Here is a 13,939-nt window from a genome sequence, read left to right as displayed (position 1 = left end):
CACTGAGGCTTGGGGTCCCAATGATTCCACCCCCCAGGTAGTAATCATAGTATCTAGCAGGTGGTTCTTCAGCCCACTTCCCTCTCTCTCTAATCTAGTGGTCCTAAGTGTCTATTGTTCCTATGTTAATGTTCATATGTATGCAATGTTATCTACTTGTAAGTGAGAACATGTGGTATTCGGTTTTCTGTTCTTTTTTTTTTTTTTTTTAAGGCAAAGAAATCATGTACTACTCTAAGACAGCATGCATCTAATACACAGAGTAAATTTAAAAGGAGAACCAGAAGTTCAAATATTACTCCAATATTTTTAGAAGGGGACTTTTTTAAAGAAGCTTATTCAAGAGGTTAGTAAGTGGTGGTCAGTGCTGGTATGTCTTAGCAAAGATGGAGACTTATTAAGATGAATCAGAATGGTAGCATAAGATTTATGAAGACTGAGAACAAGGTGTATATTTGGTCACTGATCATTGAGTGTGTGGCCCTTCTCAGCTACACATACAGGCAGTGCCTCTCCTCATAGCTTATGGCAGAGATCCTGGTAGAGTTGGAGACTTCAAAGAAGATGGAGGATTAAAATGAGGAGATAAAATGTTGTGGAAAGAGAATAACTGTTAGAATCTTTTTCTGATGGACATCTCTAGAAGTTTCTGGCCTGGCTCTCTTCTTTTTCTCTCCCTAGGATCCTCAGCCTTTTAAGTGACATTTCTAAGACTTGTTGTTATTTTATTTTATCAGTAACATTAAATTCCTTAAAGACTTCACAGCTGAAAGAATAAAAGGAAGTAGGGAGATTGTATTTTATGAGGGTTACCCATATCTAGGGTATGTATACAGTTGAAATTGAGCATTTTTTAAAGACTACCTAATGGACACTGATAACTGATGTGGTTTCACTGTGTGCTGACCCAAATTTCATCTTGGACTGTAGTTCACCTAATCCCCACATGTCGTGGAAAAGACCCTGTGGGAGGTAATTAAGTCATGGAGGCAGTTAACTCCATGCTGTTCTCATGACAGTGAGTGAGTTCTCACTAGATCTGATGGTTTTATAAGGGTATCCCTCCCACCTTCACTCTGTGCATCTCTTTCTTGCTGCCATGTGAAGAAGAACGTGTTTGCTTCCCCTTCTGCTATTATTGTAAGTTTCCTGAGGCCTCCCCAGCCCCGCAGAACTGTGAATCAGTTAAACCTCTTTCCTTTATACATTAGCCAGTCTCTGGTATGTCCTCATAGCAGTATGAAAATAGACTAATACAGTAACTAATACAGTAATTAGTACAGGTCAAAAGAAAAAGTGGGAATTCAAAGCTTTAAAAGCTTAAGCTTGGCCCTGGTTAGGGAAAGTTTGTAATGCTTTTCTAGTTCTCACCTTTCTTATCAAACACTTAGTACAAATTTTAAAGTGATAGTATCATAGAATGTTAAATAATCTTGTCTGGTACACTGAAGTGCAGGGAGTTAAGTAACTTGTCTAAAATCACACAAATATAAAATATAATTGTTCCTGACATAGAGGAGAAAATAAAAATAGCTACAGAGTTCCAAAAATGTTTATCATTCAAATAGAAGTTTGGTCAGAGGCTTTGCCTAACAAAATTTAACAACTTTATTTCCATATATTCAAATATTACTGACTTAACTTTAAAAGGTTTGTTGTGTGGAAACCAGTCCGAAATTTTTGAAACTCACATATCTTGTTTAGGATTAAAGCCATCCCATGAAAAAAAAAATACAAGACAAAACTAGAGAAGAGAATAGCAGGGGTAGTCTAAATCCTTAAATGAAATACAAATCTTATGATAATTATTTCAAAAGTTAAATGCTTATGATAGCATTTCCTTATATAAAGAAGCTATTCTGACAGAGTCACTCTAGATAATACTGAAAATATTTTTTCAACATGAGATTTTTAAATATAATTTTTGCTGTAAGAAATAATCACATCAAAATTCAGAAGCAGAATTGTTGGAGACAAAGAGCTGACTTTGGATTCTAGACTTACGAATTTAAATTAAGTTTAAAAAAATCAATATTACACATGTTAAACAGAAAAAAATAGAGACCGTAGTTTAGATATGCCACATGGCTAACTTCTCATAGCCATATACCCAAAACTTAAAGTATTGTGATTTATGCAAAATGCTAGTTCTAATAATAAATGAAACTCAAAACATAAACCTTACATCTTTGTCAGCATGATTCAATGAAATTGAACCAATTGACTATAGACAAATAGGCTTAAACATTTCTACTTGCACTAAAAAGAATGATGCTGTATAACAACCCATCACAATAAAGGTCAAAATACCTTCCCCTTTATGCTTTATAAGTGGCATCATAACTGCTATGAGTGGGGCTTCTTACCACCATCAGTTTCCCAGTTCTCAGGCTGTTCTTTTGCATGTACCATAAACTTTAAAACAGTTCTCTAACCTGCTTTGATTTTATTTTTGACACACATTTAAAAATGATAATGATGAAACTATGGCATTGAAAAAAAAAACTGAATAAATTTTCTAATGCTGCTGTGATAAATTACCACAAATTTAATAGCTTAAAACAGCACAAATTTATTACACTCTTAGTTCTGGAGATCAGACATCTGAAATGGGTTTCATTTGGCTCAAATGAAGGTGTCAGTAGAACTGTGTTCCTTCTGAAGGCCCTAGGGGAGGATCTCTTTCCTTGCCTACTCCAGTTTCTAGAGGACGAATTCTTCTGCAAGGAACGCCTACATTCCTCGACTTGTGGTCCCTTCCTCCCTCCTCGGCAAGCAATGGGAGGCTGAACCCTTCTCACATGAAATCAGTCAGACTCTGACTCTCTTTCCTGGACCCCTGTGATAACATTGGATCCACCTGGATAATCCAGGATCAGCTCTCTATTTTATAATCAGATAACTAGCAACCTTAGTTCCATACACAACCTTAATTTTCCTTTGCCATGTAAGGTAACATTTTTTTTTTTTCCTTCTTTTTGATTATACTTTAAGTTCTGGGATACATGTGCAGAATGTGCAGGCTTGTTACATAGATATGCACGTGTCATGGTGGTTTGCTACACCCATCAATCTGTCATCTACATTAGGTATTTATCCTAATGCTATCCCTCCCATAGTCCCCCACCCCCAGAGGCCCTGGTGTGTGATGTACCCCTCACTGTGTCCACGTGTTCTCATTGTTCAACTCCCATCTATGAGTGGGAACGTGCAGTGTTTGGTTTTCTGTCCTGTGATAGTTTGCTGAGAATGATGGTTTCCAGTTTCATCCATGTCCCTGCAAAGGACATAAACTCATTCTTTTTTATGGCTGCATAGTATTCCATGGTGTATATGTGCCACATTTTTAAATCTAGTCTATCATTGATGTACGTTTGGATTGGTTCCAAGTCTTTGCTAGTGTGAACAGTGCCACAATAAGCATATGGGTGCATGTGCCTTTATAGTAGAATGATTTAAAATCCTTTGGGTATACATCTAGTAATGGGATGGCTGGGTCAAATGGTATTAGTAGTTCTAGATCCTTGAGGAATCACCACACTGTCTTCCACAATGGTTCAACTACTTTACACTCCCATCAACAGTATAAAAGCTTTCCTATTTCTCCACATTCTCTCCAGCATCTGTTGTTTCCTAACTTTTTTTTTTTTTTTTTTTTTTTTTTTTTGAGATGGAGTCTAGCTCTGTCGCCCAGGCTGGAGTGCAGTGGCCGGATCTCAGCTCACTGCAAGCTCCGCCTCCCGGGTTCACGCCATTCTCCTGCCTCAGCCTCCCGAGTAGCTGGGACTACAGGCGCCCGCCACCTCGCCCAGCTAGTTTTTTGTATTTTTTTAGTAGAGACGGGGTTTCACCGTGTTAGCCAGGATGGTCTCGATCTCCTGACCTCGTGATCCGCCCGTCTCGGCCTCCCAAAGTGCTGGGATTACAGGCTTGAGCCACCGCGCTCGGCCTGTTTCCTAACTTTTTAATGATCATCATTCTAACTGGCATGAGATGGTATCTCATTGTGGTTTTGATTTGCGTTTCTCTAATGACAAGTGATGATGAGCTTTGTTTTCATGTTTGTTGGCTGCATAAATGTCTTCTTTTCAGAAGCTTCTGTTCATATCCTTTGTCCACTTTTTGATGGAGTTGTTTCTTTTTTTCTTGTGAATTTAAGTTCTTTGTAGATTCTGGATATTAGCCCTTTGTCAGATGGATAGATTGCAAAATTTTTCTCCCATTCTGTAAGTGGCCTGTTCACTCTAAGGATAGTTTCTTTTGCTGTGCAGAAGCTCTTTAGTTTGATCAGATCCCATTTGTCTATTTTGGCTTTTATTTTGCCTTTTGTTTCCATTGCTTTGGTGTTTTAGTCATGAAGTCTTTGCCCATGTCTGTGTACTGAATGGTATTGGCTAGGATTTCTTCTACAGTTTTTATAGTTTTAGGTCTTACATTTAAGTCTTTAATTCATCTTGAGTTAATTTTTGTATAAGGTGTAAGGAGGAGATCCAGTTTCAGCTTTCTGTCTATGGCTAGCCAGTTTTCCCAACACTGTTAAATAACGAATCCTTTCCCCATTGCTTGTTTTGTCAGGTTTGCCAAAGATCAGATGTTTGTGGAAGTGTGGAATTATTTCTGAGGTCTCTGTTCTGTTGCATTGGTCTATGTATCTGTTTTGGTATCAGTGCCATGCTGTTTCTGTTACTGTAGCCTTGAAACATAGTTTGAAGTCAGGTAGCATGATGCCTCCAACTTTGTTCTTTTTGCTTATGATTGTCTTGGCTATGCAGGCTCTCTTTTGGTTTCATATGAACTTTAAAATAGTTTTTTTCCAATTCTGTGAAGAAAATCATTGGTAGCTTGATGGGCATAGCATTGAATCTATAAATTACTTTAGGCAGTATGGACTTTTATTGATATTGATTCTGTCTATTTATGAGCATGGAATGTTTTTCCATTTGTTAGTATCCTCTCCCTCTCTTATTTCCTTGAGTGGTGGTTCGTAGTTCTCCTTGAAGAGGTCCTTCACATCCCTTGTAAATTGGATTCCTATGTATTTTATTCTCTTAGTAGCAATTGTGAATTGGAGTTCACTCATGATTTGGCTCTCTGATTGTCTGTTATTGGTGTGTAAGAATGCTTGTGATTTTCGCACATTGATTTTGTATCCTGAGACTTTGCTAAAGTTACTTATCAGCTTAAGGAGATTTTGGGCTGAGACGGTGAAGTTTTCTATATATACAATCATGCCATTTGCAAACAGAGACAATTTGACTTCCTCTTTTCCTAATTGAATACCCTTCCTTCCTTCTTTTTTTTTTTTTTTTTTTTTTTTTTTGCCTGATTGCCCTGGCCAGAACTTCCAATACTATGTTGAGTAGGAGTGGTGAGAGAGGGCATCCTTGTCTTGTGCTGGTTATCAAAGGTAGTGCTTCTGGGTTTTGACCATTCAGTGTGATATCGGCTGTGGGTTTGTCATAAATAACTCTTATTATTTTGAGATATGTTCCATCAATGCCTAGTTTATTTAGAGTTTTTAGCATGAAAGGCTGTTGAATTTTGTTGAAGGCCTTTTCTGCATCTACTGAGAAAATTATGTGGTTTTTGTCATTGATTCTGTTTATATGATGGATTATGTTTATTAATTTGCACACATTGCACCAGCCTTGCATCCTGGGGATGAAGCCGACTCGATCATGGTGGATAAGCTTTTTGATGTGCTGCTGGATTTGGTTTGCCAGTGTTTTACTGAGGATTTTTGCATCGATGTTCATCAGTGACATTGGCCAAAATTTTCTTTTTTGTTGTGTCTCTGCCAGGTTTTGGTGTCAGGATGATGGTGGCCTCAAAAAATGAGTTAATGAGGATTCCCTCTTTTTCTGTTCTTTGGAATAGCTTCAGAAGGAATGGTACCATCTTCTCTTTGTACCTCTGGCAGAATTTGGCTATGAATCTGACTCATCTTGGACCTTTTTTGGTTGGTAGGCTATTAATTGCTGCCTCAATTTCAGAATATTGGTCTGTTCAGGAATTCGACTTCTTCCTGGTTTAGACTTGGAAGGGTGTATGTGTCCAGGAATTTGTCCATTTCTTTTAGATTTTCTAGTTTATTTGCATAGAGGTGTTTTCAGTATTCTCTAATGGTAGTTTGTATTTCTGTGGGATTGGTGGTGATATCCCCTTTATCATTTTTCATTACACCTATTTGATTCTTCTCTCTTTTCTTCTTTATTAGTCTGGCTAGGGGTCTATCTATTTTGTCGACCTTTAAAAAAAAATGAGCTCCTGGATTCATTGATGTGTTTTGAAGGTTTTTTGTGTCTCTATCTCCTTCAGTTCCACTCTGATCTTAGTTATCTCTTCTCTTCTGCTTGCTTTTGAATTTGCTTGCTCTTGATTCTCTAGTTCTTTTAATTGTGATGTTAGGGTATTGACTTTAGATCTTTCTTGCTTTCTCTTGTGAACATTTAGTGCTATAAATTTCCCTGTAAACACTGCTTTAGCTGTGGCCCAGAGATTCTGGTATGTTGTGAGTTTGTTCTCATTCGTTTCAAAGAACTTACTTATTTCTGCTTTCATTTCATTATTTACCCAGTAGTCACTCAGGAGCTATTTGTTCAGTTTCCTTGTAGTTGTGTGGTTTTGAGTGAGTTTCTTAATCCTGAGTTCTAATTTGATTGCACTGTGGTCTGAGAGACCCTTTGTTATGATTTCCATTATTTTGCATTTGCTTAGGAGTGTTTTACTTTCAATGATGTGGTCAATTTTAGAATAAGTGCGATGTGGTGCTGAGAAGAATGTATATTCTGTTGATTTGTGGTGGAGAGTTCTGTAAATGTCTATTATGTCTGCTTGGTCCAGAGCTGAGTTCAAGTCCTGAATATCTTTGTTAATTTTCTCTCATTGATCTGTCTAATATTGACAATGGGGTGTTAATGTCTCCCACTATTATTGTTTGGTAGTCTTAGTCTCTTTCTAGGTCTCTAAGAACTTGCTTTATGAATCTGGGTGCTGCTGTTTTGGGTGCATATATTTAGGATAATTAGTTTTTCTTACTACATTGATCCCTTTACCATTATGTAATGCTCTTCTTTGTCTTTTTTGATCTTTGTTGGTTTAAAATCTGTTTTATCAGAGAATAGTATTGCAACTCCTACTTTTTTCTACTTTCCATTTTTGGTAAATATTCCTCCATCCCTTTATTTTGAGCCTATGTGTGTCTTTGCACATGAGATGGATCTTCTGAATACATCACACTGATGGGTCTTGACTCTTTATTCAATCTGTCAGTCTGTGTCTTTTAATTGAGGCATTGAGCCCTTTTACATTTAAGGTTAATATTGTTATGCGTGAATTTGATCCTGCTATTATGATGCTGGCTGGTCATTTTACCTGTTGGTTTATGTAGTTTTTTCATAGCCTCGATGGTCTTTACCATTTGGTATGATTTTGCAGTGGCTGGTATCAGTTGTTCCTTTCAATGTTTAGTGCTTCCTTCAGGAGCTCTTGTAAGGCGGGCCAGGTGGTGAAAAAATCTCTCAGCATTTCCTTGCTGTAAAGGATTTTATTTCTCCTTCACTTATGAAGCTTAGTTTGGCTGGATATGAAATTCTGGGTTGAAAATTCCAATTTGCCAGTCTGTGTCTTTTAATTGGACCATTTAGTCCATTTACATTTTAGGTTAATATTGTTATGTGTGAACTTGATCCTGTCATTATGATATTAGCTGGTTATTTTGCTTGCTAGTTGATGCAATTTCTTCCTAGCATTGATGGAGTTTACATTTTGACATGTCTTTGCAATGCCTGGTACCTGTTGCTCCTTTCCATGTTTAGTGATTCCGTCAGGATCTCTTGTAGGGCAGGCCTGGTGGTGACAAAATCTCTAAGCATTTGCTTGTCTGTAAAGGATTTTATTTCTCCTTCACTGATGAAACTTAGTTGGCCTGGATATGAGATTCTGGGTTGAAAATTTTTTCTTTAAGAATGTTGAATATTGGCCCCCACTCTCTTCTGGCTTGTAGGGTTTCTGCCAAGGGATCCACTGTTAGTCCGATGGGCTTCACTTTGTGGATAACCTGACCTTTGTCTCTGTCTGCCCTTAATATTTTGTCCTTCATTTCAACCTTGGTGAATCAGATGACTATGTGTTTTGGGGTTGCTCTTCCAGAGGAGTATCTTTGTGGTGTTCTCTGTATTTCTGGAATTTGAATGTTGGCCTATATCACTAGGTTGGGGAAATTCCACTGGATAATATCTTGAAGAGTGTTTTCCAACTTGGTTTCATTCTCCCCATCACTTTCAGGTACACCAATCAACTGTAGATCTGTTCTTTTCACATAGTCCCATATTCTTGGTGGCTTTGTTCATTTTTTGTTACTCTTTTTCTCTAATCTTGTTTTCTTGCTTTGTTTTATTGAGTTTATCATCAATCTCTGATAACTTTTCTTCCACTTGATTGATCTGACTATTGATAGCTTCACGGAATTCTCGTGCTGTGTTTTTCACCTCCATCAGGTCATTTATTTTTCTCTGTAAACTGGTTATTCTAGTTAGCAGTTTGTCTAACCTTTTTTCAAGGTTCTTAGCTTCCTTGCATTGGGTTAGAACATGCTTCTTTAGCTCGGAGGAGTTTGTTATTACCCACCTTCTAAAGCCTACTTCTATCAATTTGTCAAACTCATTCTCCATCTAGTTTGTTCTCTTGCTGGTAAAGGAGTTGTGATCCTCTGAAGGAGAAAAGAGGTTCTAGGTTTTGGAATTTTCATCTTTTTTGCACTGGTTTCTCCCCATCTTTGTGGATTTATGTACCTTTGGTCTTTGAAGTCAGTGACCTTCAGATGGGGTCTCTGAGTACACGTACTTTTGTTGATGTTGATACTATTTCTTTCTGTTTGTTTGTTTTCCTTCTAACAGTCAGGCACCTCTGCTGCAGGTCTACTGGAGTTTGCTGAAGGTCCACTCCAGACCCTCTTTGTCTGGGTATCACTGGAGCAGGCTGCAGACCAGCAAAGGTTGCTGCCTGTTCCTTTCTCTGGAATCTTTGTCCCAGAGGGGGCACCCGCCAGATGCCAGCCAGAGCTCTCCTGTATGAGGTGTCTCTCAGCCGCTACTGGGAGGTGTCTCCAAGTCAGGATATATGGGGGTCAGGGACCCACTTGAGGAGGCAATCTATCCCTTATCAGAGCTTGAACGCTGTGCTGGTAGATCTGCTGTTCTCTTCAGAGCTGCCAGGTAAGTACATTTAAGTCTGCTGAAGCTGCCCCTTCCCCCAGCTGCTCTGTACCAGGGAGGTGGGGTTTTGTCTATAAGTCCCTAACTGGGACTGCTGCCTTTTTTTCAGAGATGCCCTACCCAGAGAGGAGGCAGTCTGGCCACAGTGGCCTTGCTGAGTTGGGGTGGGCTCTGCCCAGTTCCAACTTCCCTGTGACTTTGTTTACACTGTGAGGGTGAAACCGCCTACTCAAGTCTCAGCAATGGCTGACACCCCTCCCCTCATCAAGCTCAAGTGCCCCAGGTTGAGCTCAGACTGCTGTGCTGGTGCAATAACTTCAAGCCAGTGGATCTTAGCTTACTGGGCTCCACGGGGGTGGGACCTGCTGAGCCAGACCACTTGGCTCCCTGGCTTCAGCCCCCTTTCCAGAGGAGTGAAGGGTTCTGTCTCGCTGGTGTTCCAGGCACCACTGGGGTATGGGAAAAAAAAAAAAAAAAAAAAAAAAAAAAAAAAAAAAAAAACTCCTGTGGCGAGCTTGGTGTCTGCCCCAATGGCCACCCAGATTTGTGCTGAAAACCCAGGGGCCCTGGTGATGTAGACACTGGAAGGAATCTCCCGTTCTGTGGGTTGTGAAGACTGCAGGAAAAACACATTATCTGGGACGGCATACACGGTACAGTCCCTAATGGCTTACCCTGGCTGGGAGAAGGAGTTCCATAACCCCTTATGCTTCCTGGTGAGGCAATGCCCCACCCTGCTTCAGCTCACCCTCCATGGGCTGCACCCACTTCCCAACCAGTTCCAATGACATGAACCGGGTACCTCAGTTGTAAATGCAGAAATCAACCACCTTCTGCATCGATCTCACTGGGAGCTGCAGATGGGAGCTATTCCTATTTGGCCATCTTGCCAGCCAGGTGACATTTTCAAAGGTTACAAGGATTACAATGTGAACATCTTTGCAGGGAGTAGGAGTGGTGGTCATTATTCTGGCTACTATAATTGTTATCAATTTAACTTTTATTGTTAATGCAAACTATTAATTTTACTGAAGGAGCTGAGGTGGTCGCAATATGATGAAAATCTTTGTACAGTTGTGTCAGTGATAAGATTACAGGCTTGTTAAGTAAGAAACACTAATAAGGGGGAAGACATGAGTTGAGTTGGGGGTCTGCTTGCTGCTCCTAAGTGGCTAAACTGGTCTGCTGGATCCATTGGGTCACTACGGTGCTGAACAATATATTGCAGATCTGAATGCCATACTAATCAAAGTCTGTATTTTTCCTGAATCAATAGTTGTAAAATGTCACCTAAAAATTACATAGTAGTTTAAAAAATGGAGGTAAAATTTTCTCTTACCCTGACAAGTCCTTCATTGAAATTAGTGTTAGGTCTGTTTTTCTCCTTAGATGTAGATAAAATGTGGAATGAAAATGTGCAGTGGTAAAATGTCAGTATTTCTTCACTTTGTAATTCAGTGAGAAACTGAAGATGCCAGACTTGGATGTTGTCTCTTCTAATAATAATTCACATGATTATTAACAAACTGATAGAGAGGTCAAGGCTTGATCACATCCTGGAAGAGTGGTAACACTACAGTGATATTTAAAAAGGGCATAAGACTTGTACTTACCAGGGCAGAAGAGAAAGTGGGGTTTCAAAAAGTAATGGGGGAAAAAAGAGAACAAGAGTATTTTAAAAAGCCAGTAAAAATAAAAATTTAAAAATACAGTCTAATGATATATAACAAAAACAACAAAAGAGGAGAAAAAGTTACAGAAGGAAGGTGACAGTTGTGCGGAAAGTGCAGAAACTTAATGGAGCTTGAGGAAAAACAGATGTAGTGGAAAAAATGTACAGACACCCAGCATTGGGCAATGCAAGAGAAAGTCCAGTAAAATGGTGAAGTAAATGTGAGCCAGAAACACAACAAAGGTTAAAATAACGTTTGTTTTTCTTCGCCTTAATGATAGGAAAGGGTCTTGCTGCCTTCTTATAGTTTCTCATCCAAAAATAAAAATTTATGGCTATTTCTACAATGCCTAAGACAGCGATTCACTCCTAAAAACTTCTAGTTTGTTTTTGTTTTTGTTTTTTTGAGATGGAGTCTTGCTGTGTCACTCAGGCTGGAGTCCAGTGGCGCGATCTTGGGTCACTGCAAGCTCTGCCTCCCTAGTTCATGCCATTCTCCTGCCTCAGCCTCCTGAGTAGCTGGGATTACAGGCACCTACCACCACGCCCAGCTGATTTTTTGTGTTTTTAGTAGAGACGGGGTTTCACTGTGTTAGCTAGGATGGTCTCAATCTCCTGACCTTGTGATCCACCTGCCATGACCTCCCAAAGTGCTGGGATTATAGGTGTGAGCCACTGCTCCTGGCCAAAAATTTCTAGTTTTATATTGTAATTTGAAAGAGTTCTTTGGGACTTTATTACTATATGGTTTTTGAGTGAGTAGAGATAAAATGTGTTCAGACATGTAAAATTATCACATGAGGTAATCTTCCTGCTAAGAGATGAACAAAATATAGGTTGGTGATAAACTTTGGCTCTATGTCCCCACTCAAATCTCACCTTGTAGCTCTCATAAGTCCCACATGTTGTGGAAGGGACCCAGTGAGAAATGATGATTGAATTATGGGGGTGGGTCTTTCCTATGCTGTTCTTGTGATAGTGAATGGTTCTCATGAGATCTGATAGTTTTAAAAATGGGAGTTTCTCTGCACAATCTCTCTCTTTTCCTGCTGCCATCCATGGAAGATGTGGCTTGCTCCTTCTTGCCTTCCACCATAATTGTGAGGCCTCCCCTGCCATGTAGAACTGTAAGCCCAATAAACCTCTTTCTTCTGTAAATTGACCAGTCTCAGGCATGTCTTTACCAGCAGCATGAAATTGGACTAACACAGTTGGCATAGAACTTGGCTAAACACCGAGGCCTGTGTATTTGGGCATAGTTGAGATGTGTACTGCTTGCAAGCAGAGATTTGGAGAAAACAACATTTTGGGGTCCCTTCTAGTCTTTTTTTTTTTTTCTTTTTCTTTGAGGTGGAGTATCACTCTGCCTCCCAAGTTGCAGTGCAGTAGCACAAGCTGAGTTCACTGAAACCTCTACCTCCTGGGTTCGAGCACTTCTCCTGCCTCACCCTCCCTGGTACGTGGGACTATAGGCATGCACCACCATGCCTGGCTAATTTGTGTACTTTCTTTTTTTTTTTTTTAGGAGAGATGGGGTTTCACCATGTTGGCCAGGCTGGTCTTGAAGTCCTGACTTCAGGTAATCCATCCACCTTGGCCTCCCAAAGTGCTGGGATTATAGGTGTGAGCCACTGCACGCAGCCCCCTTCTAGTCTTAAAATGACTGTTAAGATTACAATCTAAAAATGCTCCATTTCCCAGCTGGTGGGCCAGCTGGTTTGAAAAGAAAGTTAACTTTTAATTACCCACACAAATTGGGGAAAAAGTGGCACAGGTTAGATAAACCAAAATGATGGAAAGTCCAAAAATAATCTTAATTTCCTTGGAAGAGGTTTTGTAGCTTCATTTAAAGTGGTATTAAGAAAATTCTGAATATATGTAAGTTATTCGATGAAATGAGCTCATTAGTATCAGTTACCTTACCTAACTTTATTTTTTTTAGCAGTTAGTGTAGAGACTTGGATATGTTCAAGAAGTGTTTGTTTAATTGAAATTGAAAATGTAGTGCCTGATCTAACCACGGGGCTTTCCAATCTTGCATTCTTTGTTGTCCCTTCACTGTTTTCTATCCCAAGTAGGGAATCAATTATGACACCACTCATCGATAGAACAATGGTGGCTGAAAGTACAATAAACTTCACAATCAACATTATATTTCAAATATTCACTCAGATTAGTTGATAAAGACTTGTAGTAAAAGGGCTGCTCCTCCAGCTTTTGAGTGAGCAAAAACAAAGTGTTTAGTAAAAACAGGAAAGTAATTATTAAAAAGCTTAAAGGAATAATTTTACAGTGATTGTTTACTTTTGATATATTTAACCATAAACATATGATTTGAAAACTCACTAATTGAATAAAAATATTTTCAAGAATTGACGTGGTACTATAATATAAGTAGAAAACTATATTTGAAAATAAACACAACTGAATGTCTTGCAGGAGTTATGTTAGACCAAAAATCTTGGCCAAGCAATAGGATTTGGAGTCTACTACTTTTTATTTTTACTTTTATTTTTATTTTTATTTTTTTATTATACTTTAAGTTCTAGGGTACATGTGCATAGTGTGCAGGTTTGTTACATATGTATACTTGTGCCATGTTGGTGTGCTGCACCCATCAACTCATCAGCACCCATCAGCTCGTCATTTACATCAGGTATAACTCCCAGTGAAATCCCTACCCCCTCCCCCCTCCCATGATAGGCCCCGGTGTGTGATATTCCCCTTCCCGAGTCCAAGTGATCTCATTGTTCAGTTCCCACCTATGAGTGAGAACATGCGGTGTTTGGTTTTCTGTTCTTGTGATAGTTTGCTAAGAATGATGGTTTCCAGCTGCATCCATGTCCCTACAAAGGACACAAACTCATCCTTTTTTATGGCTGCATAGTATTCCATGGTGTATATGTGCCACATTTTCTTAATCCAGTCTGTCACTGATGGACATTTGGGTTGATTCCAAGTCTTTGCTATTGTGAATAGTGTCACAATAAACATACGTGTGCATGTGTCTTTATAGCAGCATGATTTATAATCCTTCGGGTATATACACAGT

The sequence above is a fragment of the Chlorocebus sabaeus genome, chromosome 4 (assembly GCF_047675955.1).
Source record: "Chlorocebus sabaeus isolate Y175 chromosome 4, mChlSab1.0.hap1, whole genome shotgun sequence".
Taxonomy (NCBI): Eukaryota; Metazoa; Chordata; class Mammalia; order Primates; family Cercopithecidae; genus Chlorocebus; species Chlorocebus sabaeus.
Note: the sequence above shows the minus strand (reverse complement) of the source record.